Source organism: Triturus cristatus, chromosome 2_2 (genome assembly GCF_964204655.1).
Source record: "Triturus cristatus chromosome 2_2, aTriCri1.1, whole genome shotgun sequence".
NCBI lineage: Eukaryota > Metazoa > Chordata > Amphibia > Caudata > Salamandridae > Triturus > Triturus cristatus.
In genome coordinates this window covers 208,320,004-208,345,967 of record NC_140582.1, presented here as the reverse complement: position 1 = coordinate 208,345,967, position 25,964 = coordinate 208,320,004, and the positions used below count along the sequence as shown (strand labels likewise).

General features: G+C 50.4%; 1 protein-coding gene across 8 annotated transcripts in view; it reads right to left on the bottom strand.

Annotated features, from left to right (window-relative positions):
* Positions 1–25,964, bottom strand: part of TMEM150C (transmembrane protein 150C) — a 267,221-nt gene that overhangs the window by 46,564 nt on the left and 194,693 nt on the right. The window lies entirely within an intron of this gene.

The following is a 25,964-nucleotide window of genomic DNA, read 5'->3' as shown; positions in this document are numbered from 1 at the left end:
GTCTTGCTGTTAGAAGAAAATGTTATTTGCAATTTCAGGGACATATTTATGGAATATTAAAAAGAAGAAGCACTAGGGTAATGATGCAAACAGGGCAAAGGTCCTCGATGCATATTCATGGAGAATAATTCTAAAACATTGTGCAATGGTAATTTTCCAAGAAACGCAGCAGTCATGCTAAGTGCATTGACAAGCTTTCATTAAAATATATTTATATTACTCCAGAATGTGATGTCTTCTAGTAAAGCTATTAATCAACTGTACACAAAAAACAGCTGTGCATCACACAAATGAGTTTCACAATCTCCAATTCCTAAGAATTTGTAGGGCGTTAGTCCATTGTCCTCTCAATGAACCAACCGCAACGTTCCATAAATTAATGCAAAACATTTTACAAGGGGATCTGCTGCTTCGGGCACCATCAGGCCCACAAGCATGGCTCTATTTTTAATTCATTTCATTTTTCATTTGTAAAGTCAGGTGGATCTTACACAGTCGATTGGTTAAGACCAAACGCCATTAAATGTAAGTTCAAATGACACGATGATCATGACACCATGCCTATGCACAACTGGTATTCACCGCGGTCGATTTAAAAATGGCGTGAATGAAACAACAGTTTACGAAAGTATTCAACCACTGATACGTATACAAATATTTTTACTCTTTTGTACCTTATTATCTGCGTTCGTAACCAGGGAAATGAGAAAGAGGGAGAAAGGAAAGGATGGGAAAGAAGGAAATCTGTGATACTTCATCTGATGCTCGTAGTGAGGATATTAATTTGAAGATCAGAGCAGTCCTAAATGTATGTTATTCACAGTAACACAAATGGTAAATTGAACCCAAACATTTCTCAAATCCATGCGAATGTTACTCATGTTTGTCCAGGAATTATCTACTGCAAACAAAGAATTTTCTAAGGTAGCCAAATTACATCTTGTTTCCAGTCCTCGAGGTGTTCTTACTGACTTCAATAGCCTCAACATATCTGTTTTGGCCACTAAGAGAGCACAAAGTAGAAATTCTTTATGCCTACCTTGTGGAGTTGTTGTCATGAAGACCTAAGGTAGGTATACTATGTGGGAGTATTCCCTAAATTAGAACAATTTCTCTGGAAGACGTTAGCCCAATATGATTTCAAATACTCACAAGCCCAAAATATGTATAGGAAAGAAATTCTTACTTATCACAGAACCAGCAGAGGTCATGGTCAACAGGTCTTCTGAAATAGAAATCGAATGGTGTACAGTACTTCTGGAATGGCGAGTACCGCTAAGGTCATCGCAATCTGTGGTCCAATGAGTAGCAGTTGCAGGTTTCCATATTAGTACACACACAAAAGGTGATGGGAGGAGGCTTTCAAATAGTCTAATCGCTGCCAATCACTCTGGGCTGCATTTCAACTCACTGGCCCACTATGCCACTTTAGACCAAGCCATATGAAAATAAACCTTGGTCCTGCTCCAATAACAACAGTCCAACCCCAAATGCCAAGCTAGGTCCTCTCTGAACCGAAACACAAGCACTTCAAGAGCGGTTTCGGCCTATTTGGACCCCTTCATCAGATGCAAATTGGCTCCAGTGGCACAGTGAATACAGGACCTATGCCTGGGCCTACTCTTGGCCACTTAGGGTGTTACACCTAACACACAACCACTGGTAATCACTCAATGTGCCATTCCAACCCTTAATAGTTTTGTTCACCATGCCACCTCATAATAGACCCAGCCAAAGGCAAATCAGCCTTGGCCTTGCTCCAATAGGAACTGTCCAGCCCAAACTGCCACTTTTGTGCGTTTCAGATTACCAAACCGTTGCTCATCTTTTATTTCCATACCTTGTTACAAGCACCCGTGCAATTCCAATCTTAATAAAGCAATGCTGATTCAAGGCAACATACTTTTGATGGCTAATTTAGAAGACGTTTTTCATTGCCTCTGGATCAGCTCTACTACTGGGGTCTCTGCTGTCTCCCCATGAAAAATGTTAACTGCACACTAAGGGCAAAGTAGTAAAACAAAGTGTGGAAACATATAGGGACCCCAAATATTTGCCATGATCCATGAACCACTCTCACTTATGGCCACAGGGCAGGTGCGGAAATGCCCCTTCATAAGTCATGGGTGCTCAGTTCTTTTTAGGCAGACGCGGTCAGCACTACAGGCAGAGTGTGGATGCTGGTTGATGTGAGGCGCACACTAATTGAAACACACTATGTGAAAAAAATGGTTGGAGTTAGGACAGACTACAAATCCCAGGGCGCCACAAGACTGTCACAAGGCTTGCGATGTTGATGGCCATCTTGAATTCTTGGAGTCTCTAGAGGTTCCTCATGTTTCAGAGCATTCTTGGCTGCTTAGCTACTGCATCCAGATTACTATTATCAGAGTTGGTACGCCTTGATATGTTGCTGACTTTCCAACATTCAGAGAAGTATTCTCGGATAACATTTGTAATCAAGGATTTAGGCTTTTAATCGTCGTGTGCTATTTACAGAGGTATCCCTCCAAGGAGTGTGAATTTCAACTTGCAATATTTACTTAATGAGAAGAATCTCCACTCTACAGACTTTGCTCACATTTTCTTAGAGTCTCGGTATGGTAATACACCGGTGAACTTGTTATATTATGAATTATTCAAAGCGCAGATTTAACTCACAAATCACTGAAGGTAGTTCTTGACATGAAAACAAGTATTAAAGCTCATGCATACCTTTGCATATATCATGGAGGTTACCTTTATGCTTCAGCTCTAGGAAGTTCCAGAGTTCCGACCATCCATCAGTCAGAGATGCTGACATTGTTGCAAGGTAGGGTCATAGGGTAGTGTACTGAACATAAAAGATGAAATACTAACAAAGTTTATTGTCGTTTCAGAGATCAACGACACAGCTGAGCAGTTGAGCTCAGTTGCAAGAACAGGCAGTGTGAAGATGTCCGGTGTCTGTCGCTCTCCCTTATGCCACTCGCGTCCCTGGATCCACTGCCGACTAGCATAGTCGTTCATGCACGGTTATCGGTTATAAGTGAGTTCAGGGAAGCAAGGAGATTAATCTCACTCCTGGTGGAACCAGTTTGCCCGGTTAGTGCAAATTTGACAAGATTTCCCAGAGGTGATGCAAAAAGCACCCAGCTTCCGTGTTGTACAAAGGAGTTTGGCAACAATACACAATGTCTCAACAGGTAAATCACGTAAGGGGACTGTTCAACAAGCGATCAATCATATAGCACAAGGAAGAACAAAGGAGACCGAGGAGGATGAAAGGTTGTTATTTTTGCATATAGAAGCACAGAAACACAACTAGATTGCAGTAACCATAACAACCAAGGTGCACTGGAAGTGTAAAATTGAATAAACGGCGCAGTGACAACTGTGGTGAAGAACAACGCACAGCGGCGCAAACAATACAAAGGATGGTGAAGGTCAACAGAATTATTTTACATTCACAAACCTAATTTCCTCATTTATGGTTGACCACTGGGTATGCCGCAATTGGCGTTGTGGGGTCGACGGCGTTTCGACCTCTCTAACTCGAGGTCATCATCAGGACGATGGTTACATGACTCATTAAGAGTGCTCTGGGGAGGAGGAGCCTAGCGCGCAACCAAGATGGCCGCGTAGGCTTGTGGCTCCCGTGGGCCTCCGCAACCTCCCACGTCTATCCTGTCGTAATCCTGGTTTTCTAGACGGGCTTTTGTGTATGATCTTGCGCTAAGGTGCCACTCGTTTTCCAAATCGAAATCGGACTCTGGGAACCGGACTGGTGGCGATCCGAAGTTTGCGGCCTTCTCCGGCCTTGGTCCCGAACTAGAGTTGGTGAGGTGCCCGGGTGCGAAGTGAACAACAGCGGCATGCCAGTCTGGGCCTGCCCCGTACCCCGTACTTTCACTTTCGGTTTCGAGTTGACCTGCGGAAACTGACGTTGGGACTTCAGGTAAGCAGCGCCATGGACGGAGTACATGGCCTGATTCTCGAACTGTAAACGGGCCTATTTCAGTTGGTGGCCCGGATCTCCTGCATTGGTCGCCTGGCCTTCCTCCGGGTGCTGGAGGGTGCTGACCTTGGTGGTCGCTGATGATGGCGGCGAGAGTGGACGGCGACAAGCTGAAACCCAAGTCTACCCGGAGGGGAGCTTATACCCAGGCCAACAACATGGACCGCTATGCGCTGTCAAAGGGATCCCCTAGTGGATCACATAAATCGCCTGAGCGGCCCAAGGAGGCCTCGGGCGCATCGTCCGAATTGACTCTGCTGGATGTCGTGGGGGCCATTGAGGAGATGAAGGCGACTGTGAACCAGCAATTTGATACCCTGGCTAATAAATTGGACTCGGTGTTGATTGATGTGAATTTGGTCAGAGCGGACCTGTCCAAAACAAATGACCGGGTCGACTCATTGACTCAAGCGGCGTCGAGCCTAACTGTGGATGTGGCCGCTTTGCAGACGGAGGTACGGAGGTTGCGGCTCGCCAGTGACCTGAGTGATCGTCGCCTTGAGGATTCCGAAAGCAGGGCCAGGCGGAATAATGTCCGTATTATTGGGGTGCCTGAACGATCGGAGGAGTCTGCTGCGGATCTTTTTGTGGAGGATCTAGTGGTGACTCATCTGGCACCCAAGGGACTGAGCAAGTTCTTCGCTGTGGAACGGGCCCACAGGATTCCGGGCGGTGCGCCCAAGGTGGGTGCTCCCCCGCGGCCTATCATTGCCCGACTTTTTAATTTTCGGGATAGAGATGCTATCCTTCAGGCATCGAGGGTGGCTGGGCCATTAAAGTTTGAGAACTCTAATGTTAGCTTTTACCCAGACTTCACGCAAGCGGTTCAAAAGCAACGGCTGGGATTTTTGGCCATCAAACGGCGCTTGAGGGACATGGAGCTGAAATATGCGATGCTATTCCCGGCTAGGCTGCGGGTTGAGTTAGAGGGTCGCTCGCATTTCTTCGACCGACCGGAGGCGGTTGGAGATTGGCTGGATGCCCTACCTAGGGGTCGAGGTCGGGAAGGTCGGATGGCGGAGAGCGGAGAGTGCTCGGCGGAGTAGAACTGGGATCCTGGCTATGGACCGGACTGGTAACGTTTTGCACCTGTGGCTGCACTGGACTCCAGTTTGTAACACTTTGCCCTTTGGTATTTGGAGGTTGCGGGGGGCTTGCTGGGGCCCTTTCCTCCTTCTGGGGTTTTTCTTGTCTTCTTTGTAGCGAGTTTCATGTTGGGGCGACAGGCACACTGCACGTTGGGGGGGCTGTTTGGGCTCACGCAGGGGTGCAGGGAGGGGGGAGTTTTGTTGGGGCTGACAGGGTGGGGTTGGGGTTTGTTTGTTTGCACCACAAGGCGGGGTAATGTTTTCTGTTGTGTTATTATGATTGTGCTCTCCGGGAGGGGGATCTTTTGTGCTGGGGGGGATGGGGGGTAAGGGGTTGAGATTTCTTTCATGGAATGTGAATGGGCTGGGGGACAGGATAAAGCGGGGGGTGGTCCTGCAGTTCTTGAAACGTATTTCGCCGGATATTGTGTTCCTGCAGGAGACGCACCTAATAGGGAACTCTTTCCATGCCATGAACAGGCGGGGATATCGCCTTCTGGCCCATTCTGGTTTCACCTCTGGCTCGAGGGGAGTGGGCATTTTAGTTAGGACCTCTCTCCCGTTGGAGGTGGATGAGGTGCTCCACGACGACAGAGGGCGCTACACTGCGCTGGTGGGGAGATGGGAGGGTAAGCTGATTTCGCTGGTTACTGTCTACGTGCCGCCGGGCCTGCAGACGGCCACCTTTGCTGATTTGGGGCGCCTGCTACTTGGGCATCCGGGGGGGGGGTTTGGTCTTGGGGGGGGATTTTAACGCAGTGGTTTCCGGAGTTGAAGATCGGCACCCCCCTAGGGACCTCCCTCGGGCCCAGAACTGGCTGGGGGGCTTTCTGGATACCCTGGGACTGATAGATTGTTGGCGGTTGAAACACCCTGGACAAGCACAATATACCTTCCACTCCGGGGCCCACGGTAGTCTTTCGAGGCTTGACTATATGCTAGTGCCTGCGGCCCAAGCTGGGATGATTGGGGAGGTGCGACATTTGGCCCGCGGTATATCTGATCACTCCCCTCTTTTGCTACACTTAGATATCGCCTTGGGGGCGGTGGGGAGGGTGGCGCCGATCAACCCCTGGTACCTACGAAACCCCACGATCCGTGCAGACCTGGTTAGGTCCCTTGAACACTATTTTAACGACAACGTGGGGTCGGTGTCTTCTGCCGTCTCCCTTTGGGAGGCCTTTAAGACGGTGCTCCGGGGCCAGGCCCTGTCTCTCATCTCCCATACCAAAAAATGCGAGGCGAAAGAGGTGGTTCGACTAGAAAATGAGATCACCGAGTTAGAGAGCGATTTGGAGCAAGGTGTTACGGATGACAGACTGCATGTGCTGGGGCTTAAACAGGCCGACTACAAGGCGCTGGTTACTGAATCTGCTAAGAGTATGAGCAGGGAGCAACAGGGGCGTTTGTATGATATGGGTGATAAGGCGGGGAAGTTGATTGCCTGGTTGGATAAGAAGGAGAGAGCGAGTCGAGTGGTGCCGGTTGTTGAGAGGGTGGATGGTGTGTGTGTAACGGACCCCGGTGATATTGTTGATTGCTTTGCGGAGTATTTTCACGGGGTTTACTCTCCGGTCTCTGAGCGATCGGAGGAAGACTCCCGCCTGCTGCTTAAAGACATTGCTTTGCCGTCTCTATCTGATGAGGATACATTATTGATGGACGCGGCCCCGTCGCTGGATGAGATTGCTTTGGCCATTCGCTCTATTGCTTATGGCCTTCCCATCGAATTATATAAGTTGCGCCCAGATAAGATTGCGCCGTATCTCCGGGACATGTTCCTTGAGGCACGGGCGGCGGGCTCCCTCCCCCCAGACCAACGTCTTGCTACTATTGTTGTTATCCATAGGGAAGGGAAGCCGCGGGATCGGTGTACTTCTTACAGGCCTATCTCTTTGTTGAACGTGGAGCCCAAAATCCTTGCCAAGGTACTGGCCAATCGCCTGATCCGGGTCGTGGGCGACCTGATTCATCAGGATCAATCCGGTTTTATACCCCATCGCAATACCGCTTTGAACCTGCGGCGACTGCATGGCGTCCTCGCCAGAGCGCCATTCATGCGTGAGCCGGCCATTTTGGCGTCCCTGGACGCTACCATGGCGTTTGACACCTTGGAATGGCCGTATATTTGGGCAGCATTGGCGAAGTTTGGGTTCGGCCCGGGGTTCATCGGTTGGGTGAAATTGCTTTATGATAACCCACTGGCACAGGTGGTGGTCAACAGACGGGTGTCGGCTCCTTTTGTTTTGGGTAGGGGCACGCGACAGGGATGTCCGTTGTCGCCTCTTCTCTTTGCGCTTTGTTTGGAGCCCCTTGCGGAGTGGCTGCGGTGGCACCCTTCAATGCGTGGCCTTAGATGGACGCCGGAGTACGAGGATCGTGTCTCCCTATATGCGGACGATATCCTCTTGTATCTTGCATCCCCGCGCAAATCGCTCATTGTATTAGTGGATGTGTTGAGCTCCTTTGGTCGCAACTCCGGATTGGTCATTAACTGGGCTAAGTCTTGTGTGTACGTTCTCTCCGGGGAGGCCCCCCCCCCCCTTCCGCGGGGGTGCCCTATCCAGGTTGTGCAGTCGGGGTTTAAGTATTTGGGAATCTTTATAACCCTAGACCCGGTGGCCCGGTATGAGCGGAATCTTCTCCCCCCCCTTCAGCGCCTAAGGGCGGATGTGGCGGGTTGGCAGCGGCTGTTTGTTCAAAATGATGTCGCTGCCGCGCTTTTTGTACGCCCTACAGAACACTATGGACGTAGTGCCGGCCCGCTATTTTCGGGAGGTGGAGTGTCTTCAGCGTCGATTGTTTTGGGATGGGCGGCCGCGGATCGCTCTTGCCAAACTAACCCTACCGTGGTACGATGGGGGGGTCGCTCTCCCTGATATTAAACGGTATTATTGGGCCTCCCAGTTGGCTGCTGTCAATCACGGGATGTATGGGCCTGCTTTGAACCCGGCTTTTGAGATGGACAAATTGTTATTGCCAAGCGGGGATTATAATCGAGCACTACACTCGGGGTCCCTTGATGCGCGATTGACAGGCCCGACGCGGGTCGCGGTGCAGGTGTGGCATGCAGCCAATGCGGCGATGGGGTGGAGGGATCGCTTGACTCGGGCAACGCCATTGTACGCTTCCCGGCGTTTGGGTTATCTGTGGACTACGAAAGGCTTTGAGAAATGGGATATGATTGGTATCAGCAAGGTAGGGGATCTCTGGACGAAAGGGAAATTTAAGACGTTCGACATGCTGAAAACCGAATATCAGTTGAACGATAGGGAATACTTTCGGTACGCTCAGGTTCATCACGCCTTGTGTTCCGTATTCCCGGACGTTGCGGCTATTCCGGGGTCCTCCCCGTTGGAAGATAGAGTATTGGACGGCTATGTGCCGGATAGCACCATTTCGCTGATTTATAAGAAGCTTATCAATGATCAAATGGGTTTGCTGACCTCATTGCGGGAGACATGGATTGCCGACGGTTTGGAACTTGACGACGAGGATTGGGTGTCGGCGGTGGCCTCCGCGAAAGAGGTGGCTATCCCGGCCCGCTTGCGTTTTGTCCAGCTTAAGATACTTCATAGAGTGTACGTCACGGGGCCTGGTTTGATGCGTATGGGGTATTCGGTGGATGGTCTGTGTAAGCGTGGCTGTGGACTACTGGGGACTTTCCTCCATATCCTGTGGGAGTGTCCGGAGGTGACTCGGTTTTGGTGTAGAGTGCATGCGGTGTTAGAAGAAGTCACGCATGTTGCCTTGTTGCCGGAGGCAAGGAGATGTTTGCTGAATGTCTGGGAGCCGACTGATTACAATGTGATGCAGACGCAGTGGGTGACTCTGGGCTATATGGTAGCGAAGCGTGACATTGCACAACTGTGGGGCTCCCAGAGGCCACCAACGGTCTCAGCGTGGAAGGAACATATGGACTGGTGTATGTTCAGAGAGAAAACGGTGTATGTGGCGAGAGGCAAGCCTGGGAAGTGGATCAAGGTGTGGGGTCCTTGGAACTCCTATCGTGGAGGTATTTGCGCACCGCCCCAGATGCGAGAGATGGACGCTGCTCTGTCTCCCTAGCCCGCGTATTCCTCTATGCTCCTGCGACATGTGCATTTGGTCTCTTCTGCCTGCCCCCCCCCTCTTTCTCCCTGGGTTTGTTTACCCCTTCGATACGGGGAGCACATGTTACTACTATTGACCTCCTCTGCCTTGTGTGTGTGATGTTTTTCGTTTTCTTAAAAATATGAAACCTTTCTTTGCTTGTCTATGGACTGCGGCTGGCTGAGTTGATTAGCACTCTAGTGGCTCTCTTATTGCTTCACCGATGTGTCTATGCTTATAGTGTGCATTAGCGGCCGGCTTGTTGGTTGTAGGCCCATACTTGTATGTCTCTGAAACTGTAATAAAGGTTTTTAAAAAAAAAAAAAAAAAAGAGTGCTCTGGCGTCAATAAATGAAGATAAGAGAGGTGGATCCGACAGTACAGATAGCCGAGAGCTGATCAGGTTTTCGGGGCAATGGCCAATTCGAGGTCCAGCTTCCGGGGGGGGGGGGGGAGGGGGGCAAAGTGAGCATGCGTACGAGAGGGAGGCAGTGACCGGGGAGAGAAAGCAGGATCGTAGGGTAGGATTGAATCAAGGATAAATCAATTTGTAGCGAATACGAGCGCTGGCATCAATCCAGACAACTGGGTAGGAGTAATTTGTGAAGGAGTTTAGCTTACTATCGTAGTTGCCCTGGTAGAGTGTGGATGAGCCCTTAATGTGTAGTGACTGAGGAAGAGCACAGATTGTCAACGAGGTAATAAGTGGAGCGGGAGAAAGAACGTGATGGACATTACACGAGGGTGAGGGCGCTGTGGTGAGGAGATTGAGAAAATACGGAGATTACACCAATGACAGAGTGCTTTAGTATACAATAAATGCACTTTACACACTATATATATACTTAGCAAAGGACTGCCCTTTGTACCACCCACTCAAAATTCCATTTTTGAAGTGAAATTGGATTTTATGAGGGCCTTTCTTCCTATATGTCTGAAATATTTCTTCTTGGGCAACGAGGACGCAAGCCGGACTGAGGTTACTGGGCTTTCCTTGTAATCGGCTCTCCCCCTGCACAACTGAAATGTGCGAGGAGATTACTGCTTCAGAAAGAGTTACTCTTGAGGACTTTGGCAAGTGGTTTCTAAATATGAAATATGTAGATTTTAATTGCACAAAGAATTGATGATTGGCATTGAAGAATTTTATACAAAATCTGTAGTTGTTAATTAAACCAGCAACAAGGATGGACACGTTCTGATCAAAGGAACTGTGGTGGAATACAAGTCATAAATCAATTCACAGTTAATCAATCGTGAACATTACCATTGTCTTACACGTGATCCAAGCAAAAGCGTGCAATAAGAGATCTCTCTCCTAATGCAAGAATAACACAGCAGTGGATAAATGAGATTTCCAATTTTCTCACGTACCCTGGTATTACAATTTCTGTTATCTATAATGTTACCTGTGATCCATAGCAATTTGTACAATCCCGCACAGGAGACGAGGGTTGCCAAACAATTTGACAACCATTTTGCTGGGTACACGGATGCTTTATCAGACCCTTTTATTCCACACAGAACAAAATACGTATGTGATAGCAAGGAGCATTTTAAATTGGCTGTAAATTGTCCTTTTGATTCTGAATGTAAACTACTTGTCACCGTGAGCATCAAAGGCCTTGTACAGCACATCCAGAAGGATCTGGCATGCCGGCTTATTCATGGATGCTTTGATTACCCAAAAGCGCCACATTAGTTACTCACTATCTTCCTTACAGAGAAAATATCCTTCTTCCCAAAAATTGCTTTTCAGACAAAAGGTAATACAGCATGTTCTAGCTTTGTCCTGAATTTGACAAATATGTTTATGTCTGACTTTCAAAACCTGTTATCTTTTCTGGTTTGAACCCCTCTCTTGGCCTAAATGAAGCAGTGGAAGGAACCTATCAATATTATCTATTATACATGGAAAGGCAATAAAACCAGGCCAGGAAGGTTTAATTTACCAACATAGCCTTGACTTACCAGTGAGTATAGTATGAAGAAATGTTTCAAATTCCTGGATCTGAGCTTGCAGCATACAGAGCGGTTACTATGCATTAGTATATACAGCACGCCTGGTAAACATTACTTCAGGATGGTAACCAGGAACCAATGCATCTTTAAGGATAACTTGCCATATAGACAGTTTTTACATTTATGTTGTACTACAAAAAGAGAGGTGTCCATTTCAGAAAAGCAAATGTTGCCCGGGCTACCCCTGCTTATAGAGGTTGCCCGTGTAGAGTTCTAAAGCAGTCTATAAGACACTCAGCTAGGCATGAGTAAGACCCCAACACCTGCGGCACAAAAATAAAATCAATAAGTAACCCTGCTTCTAACCTGAAGAACTGAAACAACCAGGTAGAGCGTGCCAAGAACACTATAAGCATGCATAGAAGAAATTAGATTTTCATACAAAATGACATGTTTGTCCCCAAATCTATGTGCTGAACAAAAGACTAACTTTTTAATCAGTGTAGTGGTGTGCACTTCACAATCATGCTCTCAAGCAATCTATGCTTGTGTGTAGCTTGCTGCAAATACTCAAACAATAAATAGGCATTCACCACTTTCTAATTCATCCTGTTGCAACTCTGCAAATTCTGCTTGAAGCATAATGCCTGTTAGGGTGAACCGTTGTTGCTCTTTTTGGGTTATAATATGGAAGCATGGGGTAAAGTATCTAAGAGAGGGCAGAAGAAAATATGTAATTGATGATTTATTATGGGTCAGAAATACACAATCATCCCGGACTGAGAACCAGGGAGAATAAAAAGCACAGCCGCCAAGCGTGAAGGGGAGAATGCCAACAACCACAACAGCAACAGAATCCAAACATCCAATTATTACTGACAACAGCTCCAAAAGAGAGCAGGCAATGGTTACTGCTGATGCACACCCACTAGAGATCACAGCCAATAACCACAACTAGTCACAGCTGAAGGTCATTAACGACATAAGCTACATAAAGAAGAGATAAATTAAAACCAATAGTTATTTCACCCGCAGAGGAGTTGGCAAAAAGCTGCAGCAACAACAATACTCATGATTTAAGAGCTGTGAATGTCATGAGAGACTCTATTAAAAACAGAACAATTTTGTGAAAAAAAACATTTTTCAGCAGAAATAAATGTCAGTTTCTATATGCAAAAAAGCAAATAGGTTTTGTGGCGTTCACGAAGGATTAGGGAGCTCCAGGTAAGGGAAATTTCAAGGTACAATTTTGAGACTAGCAGGCTCCTAAAATAAAAAAAAACAAACTACATTTTGCGCAGCAAAGTAGTTCCTTTCAAGGGACTACTAAGGCAATGTGGGCTTTCCGAGACCAAAAAATATTTGTACTTTTAGCCAAATTGTTTTATATTGCTGAAAGCCCAGCAGCTCGCCCAACAAAATAAGCTTTACAAAACGAATGTCATAGTGAGCATTGACAAAGCCAAAAGTATCTCAGCCAAACCCAAACAACTGGCTTTGCTAATCCTTGTTTTACGTTTGCGTCGCACTATTCTGCAGGTGTATGGACATTTGACTGGTACAAAATCTTTATATTCTTTCCATCTTTGCAAAATAAGTTCTTGTACTATTCATTGTAGTAGTGCTACAAACTGCCTTGCAACCGTGCCCAAAGCCCTCTGGCACTTGTGAAGGCTACGTGATGTGGAACGAAGAAGGTCGCGGGCATTGGGAGAGCCCGTATGTGTGCTTTTAAGATTTACAAGTTGTGTGTGCATTACTTATTACTTTCAACGGAGGTAAAGACTTCAGTCATGGGTGTTCTTTTGTTTCTCCAAGGTTGATTTTCTCTTGGACAGGTTCCCAGCCCCTGGTCGGGTCAGTGAGTGACTAACACTGCCAAGTTTGCTGTTGTTGTAACTTAATGACCCGGGCTTTACTAGGTTTCGATTTCCTTACTCTTTCTGTGCAGAAAAAAACTTGTAGGTGCTCTTTTAAGGAAACGCTACTAGTGTGGTAATGTGATGTGGCTTTTGTCCTAAAGTCGCTTGAGAGAAAACAGACTCACTTGTGATTTGTGGGGTGTGTTAGATGAGGGGTCAGTACAGTGCCTGCGCTTGGAAGAATTTATAAAGATTATTTAATATCAGTACAAGGAGAACTGATGTAATGGCTAGAACTAGTGCTTAAGTTGTAAAAGGATAAGTGCCGGGGCCCAAAGTTTGCTCAGAAGTCAGCAGCAAGAACTGCTGAATGTTAGCTTGCCGAATACCAAGGCTATGTAGTCTTGCCTCTTTAATCCCCTACCAGACACTCCCTGCTTTTGTCCCTCACTCTTGTAGGTTTTGCTTTCTCCCTTTGTCACAATTTTTTGGTCTTTCTCTTTCCCACTTTTGTAGTTTTCTCTCTTGCTTAGGATCAAAGTCTGTTGAGGAAAGAAAAGCTGGACCCCAAAAATGAGACCTGGGGAGGTGTCCCACCTACAAGCAATGAGTCAAATAATGCACTAACTATGAGCCACATAATTACAGCTGTAACCCTTTATCAGAAAGAGGCAATTTCAAAAGTATTACCACATTTTTTCTGGCTCTCAAGTGTTAGATAGGCACCACACAGAGGAATTAGTTTAGATCAATGCATTTTACTTGTTTACGGAGTCGCAGGTGAGGCCACCGTCATCCCTTTTTGGGACTCAGGCTTTTTTTCCCCCATTATCAGTGTTTGACTCAAAGCAAGTGAGAGAAAGGGAGAAATGGATAATGAAAGAGAAGAACAGAGGGGGGCGTGGCTAGCCAGCCAACATGGCGGATGCGAATTCCTAACGCTCAGGCAGATATCCCCTATAATCCGACAATATTATCCTCTCGGTGCGCCATCCACGCTGGTAACAAGCGGAGACAGACTGCGGACGAGCGGCCGAAGCCAGAAAATACCTTCTCGAGCCGTTTTCATCACTGGGGCCGCGGCTGCAGACGGGAAGGCGGACGTGGTTCCCGCTTGGAGAGGCCGAGCGGCAGGGACTCTCAGCGGACGGCGGCCGCCTGCACTGAGACTGCCGTGGTGACAACGGCCCTCCGGAGAGAGGGGCGCGACCGGCTTCTCCCGCAACTCTGGCCACTGTATGTGAAGCGGATGCGGCTGCTTCGCTGCCACAAGAGGTGCACCGTCTGGTGGGGCCGCCTGTGACACTAAAGTGCAGTGCTGCGAGGCCTGCGGGCCGCTGGGCGTCTGCGCATCCGTACAATGTGGCGGTTTACCTGGTGAGGAGCGTAGGGGGAGAGTGGCTACCCCTGCGGTGCAGCCCTGGGCTGTGGTGTGCTGGCGGGCCCACCCGGCGGGAGGTGACGCAGCCCGCGCTGGTGCTGCCCTGTCCCGAGGACTCCCCAGGGAGCGAAGCGTTGAGGAGCCAGCAGTAGTGGACGAAGAGTAGAGGCCAGCTGAGGGGCCGCAGACAGCACGCCGGGGCACCCGCAACACGCAGAGCCTCTAGCGGAACTGCTTCAGACATTGGACTTGCGCTGGGGAAGAGTTGCCTGGCGGAATCTGCTTCATCGGCACATACGGTGAGAGTCGCGCTCTGAGGCCTACGCGGCACTACGCGGTGCGGCCTTGACAGCACCGACGCACAGGCCGTGTTTCCCAGGTGCCGACTGAGCGCTGCAGAGGAGAGCAGGGCGGCGCTGGGACGGAGTGAGGACCGCTGGGAACCACTCACAGAGGAGCTGCAACCTACAATCCGCACAGCACAGGTAGTGGACCTGCAGCGGGGGTGCCCGAGATAGACGCACTGACTTCCCGCCCCGCGCCCACGGGGCCTACCCTGGTTGCTGCTGATCCGCCTGTAATGAACAGCCACGGCGTGCACCAGCTTTGTGGACAAGCGGTTACACAAGGTGAAACACTTCCCTTGGTGCGAGACCTCCGACGCGCACCCTACCCTTGGATTGGGAACATACGGACTCGCTGTTGGCCTAGACACAACACCTCCTCATGGTTCATGACTGCCGCCAGTCCCCAAACGCATAGTAATAGAACCACTAGATGCCTCAGTGGGGAGAGGCATGGCCGCCGCTCTGCCGGCTGATATAAGCTAGTAAGAGGGAGGTGAGCATTCTACAATTGCTGTGTTCTTAACATAAAGGATAAGAGCAGATGATATAAGAAACTATTCGGAATTACATACAATATCGAGTGATTGGTATGTGAACATATCACCATTAGATAGGATCCCCTTGAGAACGTCTAAGGCGACATAACAGGGACCCGTAACTGGTAACCTTATTGGTCTGTAGAAAGTTATGTTTCTCACTTTCCCAGTCAAAGATGGCGCCCACAGTGGTCAAAGACTGGGATGGATACCTGAAGGGAGGCGGACACGTAGCAGTCCACTAAGAATCACTAACGAGTCCGTCCTTGAGGAATACCAGGGGGTGAATCTGAATTCTTATTCTCTTGCTTTGTATATAACTATATATATAAAATCTGAATAGAGACTGTCACGAGGAGCAGTATAACCTGGATCCCTCGTGTTTAACCTCCCCAATCCAAGATGGCGCGCATTAGTTTGACGCGGGTATGTGGGCGTTCTCCCGCATAGGAATATAAACGGATGTGGGAACAGAACTCTTCTGACCGGCGGAGATAAGGAGCTCCGTGAGGCTTTGGGTGGTAAGGAGGCGTGATTGAGAAGGAGGGGGCTGTGCGTTATGCTGACTATTCCGGTTGCGAACGCTGACTATTAATTGTTTGAATAGTCTCCCCTGTGCAAACACCCGCAACCAACCTCTTAAATTCTAGCAGAATTACCACCCCATCGATAATGTTAGATATACGGGATATGGGTAGACCCCCCTGTCTTTGGTGCTTTGTTTATACATCGGAGTCTTGAGATATTGACAAACTGGCCAAGGGATGTGAAAAGAAGGAAGGGATTCTATTTTCCCAGTTATGGGGGATGTGAATTGCGAGTGGTAATACAGTGATGTGTATGAATGCATACCGGGTCCTTTAAACTCCGGTATTGATGAGGATAGAAAAACATCCACAAAAAAAGGGGAGGGCTCTATAGAAGTAAGGGGCTCGATGTAGCCCAGCGAGAACGTATGCTGCTGATAAGATAACGTAGAGAATGCGGACCATTGAGAAATTTTACTATGTCGAAATTGCATTACCGTTAGATTCGCATCACAGCTGAATGCGGAACCACTACGAGGACTCACATATGGATCCCGTGTGTGACCTGTAAAATCGAGCTGGTACGCGAGGCCATGGCTCAATAAGGGTAATTAATGGATTTAAATGAGAGATATATATCCATCTATGTATAATGGGATGTAGTTGAGTGTTGTGTGTTTTTTACTTTTGGCAGTCCCCGAATGAAATTTTAAGAAGTGTCCCCTACTTGTGCCAAGCGACTGTAGTTGCCCTGACGAAATCGCTACAAACACATTTGGCGATGAAACATGTTGGCACAGCACAATGGTATGCATATTAAGCAACCTTTTTAAGTTTTGAACTGGGTGCACATCTAAGGAGGAATAAAGTTTTGACCTATAGAAGGTGCATCTTTTTCATTTTTTATCTTCACTATTCAGTCGCACTTTGGTATGTGATTGTCTCACCACTTACCTCCACATTTTTTGGGTTTATCTTTGTGGACACTCTGTTTATTTTTCTTTGGAACATGATGACAACCGATGATGATAAGAATGGGCAGAGCTGATGAGTACCAATCAGTAAGCTCAATTGCGCACGTGAGGTGTCATCTCGCTCCTCTCACATTTTTTTCACAATTTTTTTCATAGGATTGAAAAAATACCCGGTGTATTTTACTTGAGTTCTTACACTGTGAAGTTCATTAGGGGGATTGCCAGAAGTAAAACTCTTATTAATTAAAAATTGAAGGTGGTTAGCTGTTGGTGACTACCTCAAATCTAGAAATACGGGGAGTATAAAATACCTAAAGTGATAGGGTTTGAACCACAGTTCAGGGTAATTATACCTTCAGAGACCTAGGCCTGTGTAGATAAATATTGATTGAGAGGAGGGCGACCTGGGTCTTTTTCCCTCTATAGCTCCTTATTGTGTGAGTGTTCTGTGGAGGGTCTACCCGAGTAGGGGCCGGCTGCTGGAAGACGCTGCTGACCGCCGCTTGTGGGAGGACCAGTCCGCAAAGCAGACACGAATCCGGTGCACCAGACGCTCACTATACTGGGGTCGTGCTTAATGCCTCAGCCTGAACACACCATTTGAGAAATGCACGCCCTTGAGACAATCGACCTCTGTCCTTAGCTGCTGTCGCAGTTGTACCGTATAAGCACCCGCCTCGCCGGATGCTGGCTGCGAATGCCCACGGCACAACAGTTGGTGATGGGCCGTATGCGCGCCAGAATGCAGAAAGGACCGCTGCGTGGGGGCACTCTAGATCCTTCGCACTTGAGAGATGAGAGTGAGGCGGAGCCGACGTTCACAGCGTTGGGGCCAAAAGGGACTCTGTCTTTGCAGCAGTGGAGAAAATAGGGGCCGCCTTAGAGCATACCAGGACATCCCTGGAAAATCGAATTGATAAAGTTACCTCCGACTTCACGCTCCTGCATGCGGACCACCGCAAATTAGCTGACAAAGTCACCGCCCAAGGGCAAACGCTCAAGGAACTACAGCCAGTCACTCACAGTCACGCTGCTGCACTGCAAGACATGATGAATCGCATACATGCCCTGGAGGACAGGGCGGAGGACGCGGAAGGGCGTTCTCGTCGCAACAATATTCGCGCTGTGGGATTGCCGGAAGGAGAGGAGGGTCGGAACCCAGAACAGTATGTTGAGAACTGGCTGCACGGGCTTATGCCACAGGGAACACTGTCGACACAGTTTGCAGTGGAAAGACCTCATCGGGTGCCAACACAGAAGCCTAGGCCGGGAGCCCGACCGCGCCCATTCCTGTTCAAACTCCTCAACTACAGAGACAGGGATGCGGTGCTACGTGAGATCCGGAAGTTGGACAACCTCACCGTGGGTGGCAGCCGTGTCATGTTCTTCCCGGACTACACTGCTCTTGTGCAACGCCGCAGAAATAACTACATGGCGGTGAAATGCCAGCTCGGGGAACTAGAGTTATCATACTCGCTACTATTTCCTGCCAGGCTGCGAGTGGTTGAGAAGGGAAAAACTCGCTTCTTTGACTCGCCAACAGAGGCATGGGACTGGCTTGAAGAGTCGGGGCTGTGGACGGGAACGAGGCCAACTGATCCGGAAGACGGCACCTCACCAGGCAAGAGAGACAGACGGCGAGGACGGCGAAAGGCATCACGCGGGAAACCAATAAGAACAGTAGCCCCAAGCCCGGAGAAAATGCGACTGGAGCGTCAAACGTACTAGAAGCAGTCACAACACTAGGCACCCCGAATACCAAAGATCGCCTGGAATTCTACGCGCAACACATGGTGGTGGTGAGCGGCTCATGGTCACCATCAACTGAGATTTCTGACGACCTCTGCCTGCTGGAGGTCACCCCGCAGACTGCTGACGGTATCCTGGGCTGAGAATAAGATTATGCTGAACTATGCGGCGGAACGCTCACGCAAGTAGCCCACTGTTTGTTAATATGGCTCTGTTCATGATCTGTGGGGGGTGGGGGCGGGTCAGCAGTGTTATCGACTGAACATGCCTGTTAGGCGTTGCCAGGGAGCCACCCAGCTTATAGCCAGGCATCTCTCGGGTCCCCCCGCGGACAGCTGGTTTGCACGTGACGGTCCCTAAATCTGCACCTGAACCTTACTAGCTCCACAGGCTAAACTGGCGACACTTCTCAGTGGCGCACCACACACATACGGTAAGGAGGGGACAGCCACGTTTCTACCTATGCAAGGTCACAGAAGTTTGGACGGACAAACACGCAAAGTTCGCCCTGGACGTTATGTTGTTCACAGTTTATACCTTGTTATTGTTACCTCAGACCGGTGCACACACGCTTAACTAACTTCCACGCTCACTAAGACATACCCCACCCATAGCTTCCCAGATGACCATCCACTCTAGCAATGGCGCGAGTTAACATACTCACGTGGAACATACGAGGCATGCACACTCCCACACGGTGATACTCCATTTTTGCCTACCTCCAACGACACTCGGTCGGAATCGCCCTATTGCAAGAAACGCACATGACACAGCCGGAATTAGAAAGACTGCACAAGCGTTGGAGAGGGTAGGTGTATGGAACAGTGTATTCGGCTCATGCTAGGGGCACACTCGGCTGGGTGAGAGCAGGTGTTCCGTTCGCTAGCACAGGTGTGGTAATAGTTGTAGGAAGGTGGATATCTGACTATGGTTACCCCCAACTTTTTGCCTAGTGTCTAGCTGGTTTAGTTGGCCTGAGATCCTGCCATTCAGGGTCTCAGGCTGTCTGCTCTCTCTTTAAAATGGACTCCATGTACCCTAGGTACATACACAATTGATAAGGATCACCTTATTGGACCCTGTACAGTGTACCCTAGGTACCCAGGGCAGAGGTGTACCCTAGGCCTACCAGGGGCTGAAGCATGTATTATGCCACCCCTGGCCTGGCCTTACAATCAGACACAACTGGCTGATCACTCAGTTGGGGCAAGGTCATGTAATCACCCCTTGCTTAGATATAGTATACCTATATCTACCCTTAAAATAGACACATGTGTACCTGTTAGCCACTCCTATGGCAGGCCTTAACAATCCTGGAGGCAGAGTGCTTGGTAACATGTGAGGTGGTGCTCTAGCATGAGCTGAGCCTGTCTGCAGCTTTCCGAACCATGTCCTTATAGCTGTTCTATGATATAGCCTACCATATACTCTTAAAGTACCTTATAATCTTAAACGGTTATGGTAACTATGATTTGGCTTTATCAAAACATGTCGTGTAAGGTGTCTAACACTTTGGAATAATACCCCCATACCATTTCTGGTGATGAGGATATTATTCCCCCCTTCTAGAGGGAGAGACATGTTAAAATCCTACTTTGCTGTTTAACTCGGACCAAAGCCTCAGCATCACAAAATGGATGCTGCTGCCACGACACGAGTCTGACCTCCTGCAGCTGGGAGCCCTCCCAGCCAGGGAGGCCTGGACAATAGGTTTCCTGCTTGGGGAGGTGCTAGCACCTCCCCAGACAGACTTTAGTGTATTGGGGCAGGGAGGGCTGAAAGGAATGAGACATGCCTGGGGCACACAAGGTGCTCCATGTATAGTCCAGTTCAAACCGGCGCTGGGGCACTCCAGCCCCAGCTCTGGCGTGAAACTGGACAAAGGAAAGGGGGTGTAACCACTCCCCTTCATGGTCCCACCCATAGGAGGGACCTTGCAGGTAGCCCAGCCCACTAGCCCAGTATATCAGTAGGTAACTGAGCCCTGCAAATTAGATTATCCTCAATCTGCAACTTGAACAGAAACTCTGGACCTTCGACATTCGACCTCAGGAAGAAGACCGAAGAATCTCCCTTGTGGGCAAGGAGTGACCACCCTGGGCAACCAGGCACCATCCAGCGACTGCTGCTTGCTTTGCGACTGATCCTACGAGGGACGACTGCAGAGACTGACCAGTGCCGAGACTTCCGGACACCTCTGAACCAGATCCACCTCTACAGCAAAGCGGAGACCCGTGGAGGCGACGAGAGATGTGGGACCGGCGACTTGGGAAAAGTGGCTAGTAACTGACTAGCGCGACTTCTGAGGCTTCCTCAAGGCTGTGCTTGGGGAATTGAGAAGCCCCCATCCCGAGCACCATCTGCAAAGAAGATCAGCTCCCCACACTTCACGTGTTCTGCGTGGGGCCCTTCTGCACCTGAGTTGCTCGACGTGTTGTCCGGTTGCTGGCCCGTTGGCTAGTGACCTCTGCGACGACGAACCTTTGATTTCACCTTGCTGGTCCGGCTCCTCCAGACTGGCACTCACTCCTCTGTGAAAGAGAAGCACCCCAGACCTTCCTGGTCTGCACCAGAAGCAAGTCCTCCATTCTGCGTGGGTTCCGCTTGCCAAGGCTTGTTGGGTCCTAACTCGACATCGACGCCGCCGACAGCAAGAGCCTTCGTGGGACAGCTCGCCTCCTGGTCCTGGTCGTCCTCGACGTCTCCTGGTACCCGTGGCTGCTGCGACAAGCTTCACCTCTTCACCTGCATCTGCACGACATCGCCTGGTTCCTTCCTGGTTCCTTCCCGGCTCCTGGCTGGTGACCTAGACTCTGTCCCTTCTGCTTGCAGGTACCCTTCCTTCTTGATTCCATCCTTGGGATTCACTGGGGACACTTCACTGACTGCCTGTCAGAAACTTTCCTTCAGGCATCCATAGAAGTCAATGACGAAACCCGATGCAAGTTCCCACCTATGCACCCGCAGCCCGTGGGCTAGGTAACGTGAGTACTCCGGTGCTCACAAGGGTATTGACTATCCTAGGGTCTAGTTTCCAAGTCTCGACTTCCTAGCTATTCCAGAAGTGTCCTAAAACTGTTAAATTCTAATAACTTCTATTTCTATCGACTTTTACGCATTACGCGTGAGTGTTTCCACTCTGCACCTGAATCCCGTGGGCTTCCCACTTCCTAACCTTTGGTAGTATAGTGTAGCCCCAGCGATTCCCTAGGCCTGGGCCTATCCTGTGTTCGTGACAGTGGTTCTTATACCACTTCTTTAGTATATGGTTTGCGTGGCCCCTAGGGCCTAACTGTATTACTTACCTGTGTGACTTAATGTATGCTTAAATAAGACTGTGTTGTACTTACCTCGAATCTCATAAAGAGTGCTGAGGGTTTGACTAGAATAAATACATTCTATTTTTATATACATCTGTTGTGGTGTCCTTTCATTTGGTATTCAAGGGATTACATATGGTATAACAGCTGGCTTCACATGCCATACAGAGTTTAGCCTAAGACTGCTCTTGTCCATGCTACCACTAGGATAGCTGGTCTATAAGGTTGACTTTACAACCAATCACCATAAGGGTTGTTTGGACTGATACAAGATGTACACTAGAATTAGTGACATCATATACCAGGCCAACTTCTCACAATAGACCCTGAAGCATACACTCTAGTACATGGGTACTCACAAACTTTCTCTTGGGGGCCAAATTTACAGTGTGGTTTGTGGCCGAGGGCCGCACCGGTGGGGGTGGGGTCAGAGGGGGAGGGGCGGGGCTAAAGCAAAAACAAAATTGTGACCATGAGGTTGAACACAGGTCCCTGCAGCAGACGCCTTCGTCCTCTGAGCCACCAGACCCAGCATACACAGATCTCTCTCCCTCTGTCGCCCTCCTCCCTCTGTCGCCCTCCTCCCTCTGTCGCCCTCTCTGTCTCCCTCCCGCTGTCTCTCTCCCTCTGTCTCTCTCCCTCTGTCTCCCTCTCTCTCCCTCCGTATGTCTCCCTCCCTCTGTCTCCCTCCCTCTGTCTCCCTCCCTCTGTCTCCCTCCCTCTGTCTCCCTCCCTCTGTCTCCCTCCCTCTGTCTCCCTTTGTCTCCCTCTGTCTCCCTCCCTCTGTCTCCCTCCCTCCATCTCCCTCCCTCTGTCTCCCTCCCTCTGTCTCCCTCCCTCTGTCTCCCTCTGTCTCCCTCCCTCTGTCTCCCTCCCTCTGTCTCCCTTTGTCTCCCTCCGTCTCCCTCCCTCTGTCTCCCTTTGTCTCCCTCCCTCTGTCTCCCTTTGTCTCCCTCCGTCTCCCTCCCTCTGTCTCCGTTTGTCTCCCTCCGTCTCCCTCCGTCTCCCTCCCTTTGTCTCCCTCCGTCTCCCTCCGTCTCCCTCCGTCTCCCTCCGTCTCCCTCCGTCTCTCTCCGTCTCCCTCCCTCTGTCTCCCTTTGTCTCCCTCCGTCTCTCTCCGTCTCCCTCCCTCTGTCTCCCTTTGTCTCCCTCCGTCTCCCTGTCTCCCTCCGTCTCCCTCCGTCTCCCTCCCTCTGTCTCCCTTTGTCTCCCTCCGTCTCCCTGTCTCCCTCCGTCTCCCTGTCTCCCTCCGTCTCCCTGTCTCCCTCCGTCTCCCTGTCTCCCTGTCTCCCTCCGTCTCCCTGTCTCCCTCCGTCTCCCTCCGTCTCCCTCCGTCTCCCTCCGTCTCCCTCCGTCTCCCTCCGTCTCCCTGTCTCCCTCCGTCTCCCTGTCTCCCTCCGTCTCCCTGTCTCCCTCCGTCTCCCTGTCTCCCTCCGTCTCCCTCCGTCTCCCTGTCTCCCTCCGTCTCCCTCCGTCTCCCTGTCTCCCTCCGTCTCCCTGTCTCCCTCCGTCTCCCTGTCTCCCTCTCCCTCCCTCCCTCTCCCTCCGTCTCCCTCCCTCTCCCTCCCTCCCTCCCTCCGTCTCCCTCCCTCCGTCTCCCTCCCTCCGTCTCCCTGTCTCCCTGTCTCCCTCCGTCTCCCTCCGTCTCCCTCCGTCTCCCTCCGTCTCCCTCCCTCCCTCCGTCTCCCTGTCTCCCTCCGTCTCCCTGTCTCCCTCCGTCTCCCTGTCTCCCTCCGTCTCCCTGTCTCCCTCCGTCTCCCTGTCTCCCTCCGTCTCCCTGTCTCCCTCCGTCTCCCTGTCTCCCTCTCCCTCCCTCCCTCTCCCTCCGTCTCCCTCCCTCTCCCTCCCTCCCTCCCTCCGTCTCCCTCCCTCCGTCTCCCTCCCTCCGTCTCCCTCCTTCTCCCTCTGTCCCTCTCCCTGCCTCCGTCTCCCTGCCTCCGTCTCCCTCCCTCCGTCTCCCTCCCTCCGTCTCCCTCCCTCCCTCCCTCTCTCCCTCCCTCTCTCCCTCCCTGTCTCTCTCTGTCTCCCTCCCTCCATCTCCCTCAGTCTGTCTCCCTCCGTCTCCCTCCCTACCTGTCTCCCTCTGTCTCCCTCCCTCCCTCCCTCCCTCTCCCTCCCGCGGGCCGTACTATGAGTAACCCTGCTCTAGTACATGGAACACTTAATGGGCAACCCCTATTGTTGGCTTCGCTCTATTCTCCAAATGTCGACCAGGTAACATTCCTAACACAGCTGTCGCTGACCCCTTACGCTGGGCTCCCCTGGTTGCTGGGAGGGGACTTCAATTCAGTGCTTGACGTTCCCTTAGATAGATCCTTCCCCCCCTCCGTAAAACATCAGCCGTCTCTAATGCACAGGCGCTCACAGACTGGCTCTTGCACTGGGCAATGCTGGACATGTGGCGGATCCTCCACCCCACTGAACGTATTTACTCCTATTACTCGGCGACGCATGACCTACATGTGGGCTAGATAGGGTGGTGGGGTCCCAGTCTTTGCTGCCACTGGTCGTGAAGTCGGAGTATTTGGGGCGGACACACTCCGATCATAACCCCCTGTGGTTCCAGCTCCGCTGGGATGCTGATCGGCCTCCAATACCCACATGGTGTCTCCAACCCACTGCGCTGGAAGACTCTGAATTCCGCTCCTCATTAGGGACAGCTATCCTTACATATTTTGATCTCAACAAAGGCACAGCGAGTAATGCGCTAGTGGAATGGGATGCCCTCAAAACAACACTTAGGGGTCACTGCTTAGGAGCCACGTGGAACATACGGAAGCAGCTAGCACAATCACTCACCCGCCTTGAATCCCAACTGCTACAATATGAACGCGAGGGAGAAGGAGGAGGCAGGCACTCAAACCATCTGGAGGACCTTAGGACACAACATGAGGCACTCCTGGAGTGCTTAAGATGTCATAACTATGCGGCTCACACAGCCCGCATACACGCCACTGCGGATAGGGCAGGCCGCCTGCTCGCCTGGATATTAAAACAAGAGAGTAACCGCGCTCCGATTGCAGCTATGCTCATACCGGAGGGAGTTCTAGTGCATACACAACGGGAGATTCACAGGGTCATGGTAGATCATTATACACAACTGTATCGATCAAGAGTCCGTTGCACAGGCCAAGGCCTGGAGAGGTTCTTCGAGCAGGCCCGGTTACACACAGCCTTCGAAACACATCAGGAGGCACTCAATTGTCCCCTCACCCGGGAGGAGATAGGGGAAGCGATCTCATCAATGGCATCTGGGAAAACACCAGGTCCGGATGGCCTACCCACCGAATTCTACAAGGCCTACCGGGAACATCTCGTGCCGCACTTACATACGCTTTACCGTTGGAGAACCGCATGTTACCCCCCTCGACGCGCGAGGCGTACCTGGTATCTCTGCTCAAACCAGACCGAGACCCCACAGACTTGGGATCTTACAGGCCGTTAGCGCTCCTTAACGTCGATTACAAGATCCTTGCCAAGGTACTAGCAGAGCGTTTGGCACCAGTGGTTTCCGACCTGGTCCACAGGGATAAAAATGGATTTGTGCCCAAGCGGAGCACCTCGCTGAACCTGCGGAGATTTTTCAGAGTAGCCACAGACAGTATACGGGAGTGGCCAAGAGCAGGTTGCCTAATGTTGGACCTGGAAAAGGCATTTGATTGCCTGGAGTGGCGTTACCTGTCGGCATTGTTGATGCGCTAATATCTGGGACTGGGATTTCAGCAAATGGTGGGCCTCTTATACAAAAACCCCACGGTTCGGGTGCGGCTGGGTCCGTACATTTCTGGCGCCATATCAAATATGCAGGGGTACCAGGCAGGGGTGCCCACTCTCACCACTCCTGTTCGCCTTGGCAATCGAGCCCCTGGCGGCGGCCTTACGCGCAACATTGGGAGATGGCATACCCCTAGGAGATGCAGTACACCAAGTGTCGTTATATGCCGACGACCTGATGGTATACGTGAGAGACATAGACGATATTCCAGCCCAGTTGGCCCGTACTTTACAAGACTTTGCTGCCATCTCCGGTCTCCGGGTGAATGCCAGCAAGTCCTATCTTTATGCGTTCGGAGAGGGGAGACAAGATCCAGGATACATCCTTAATGGTATGAGGGTACAGTGGAGAGGA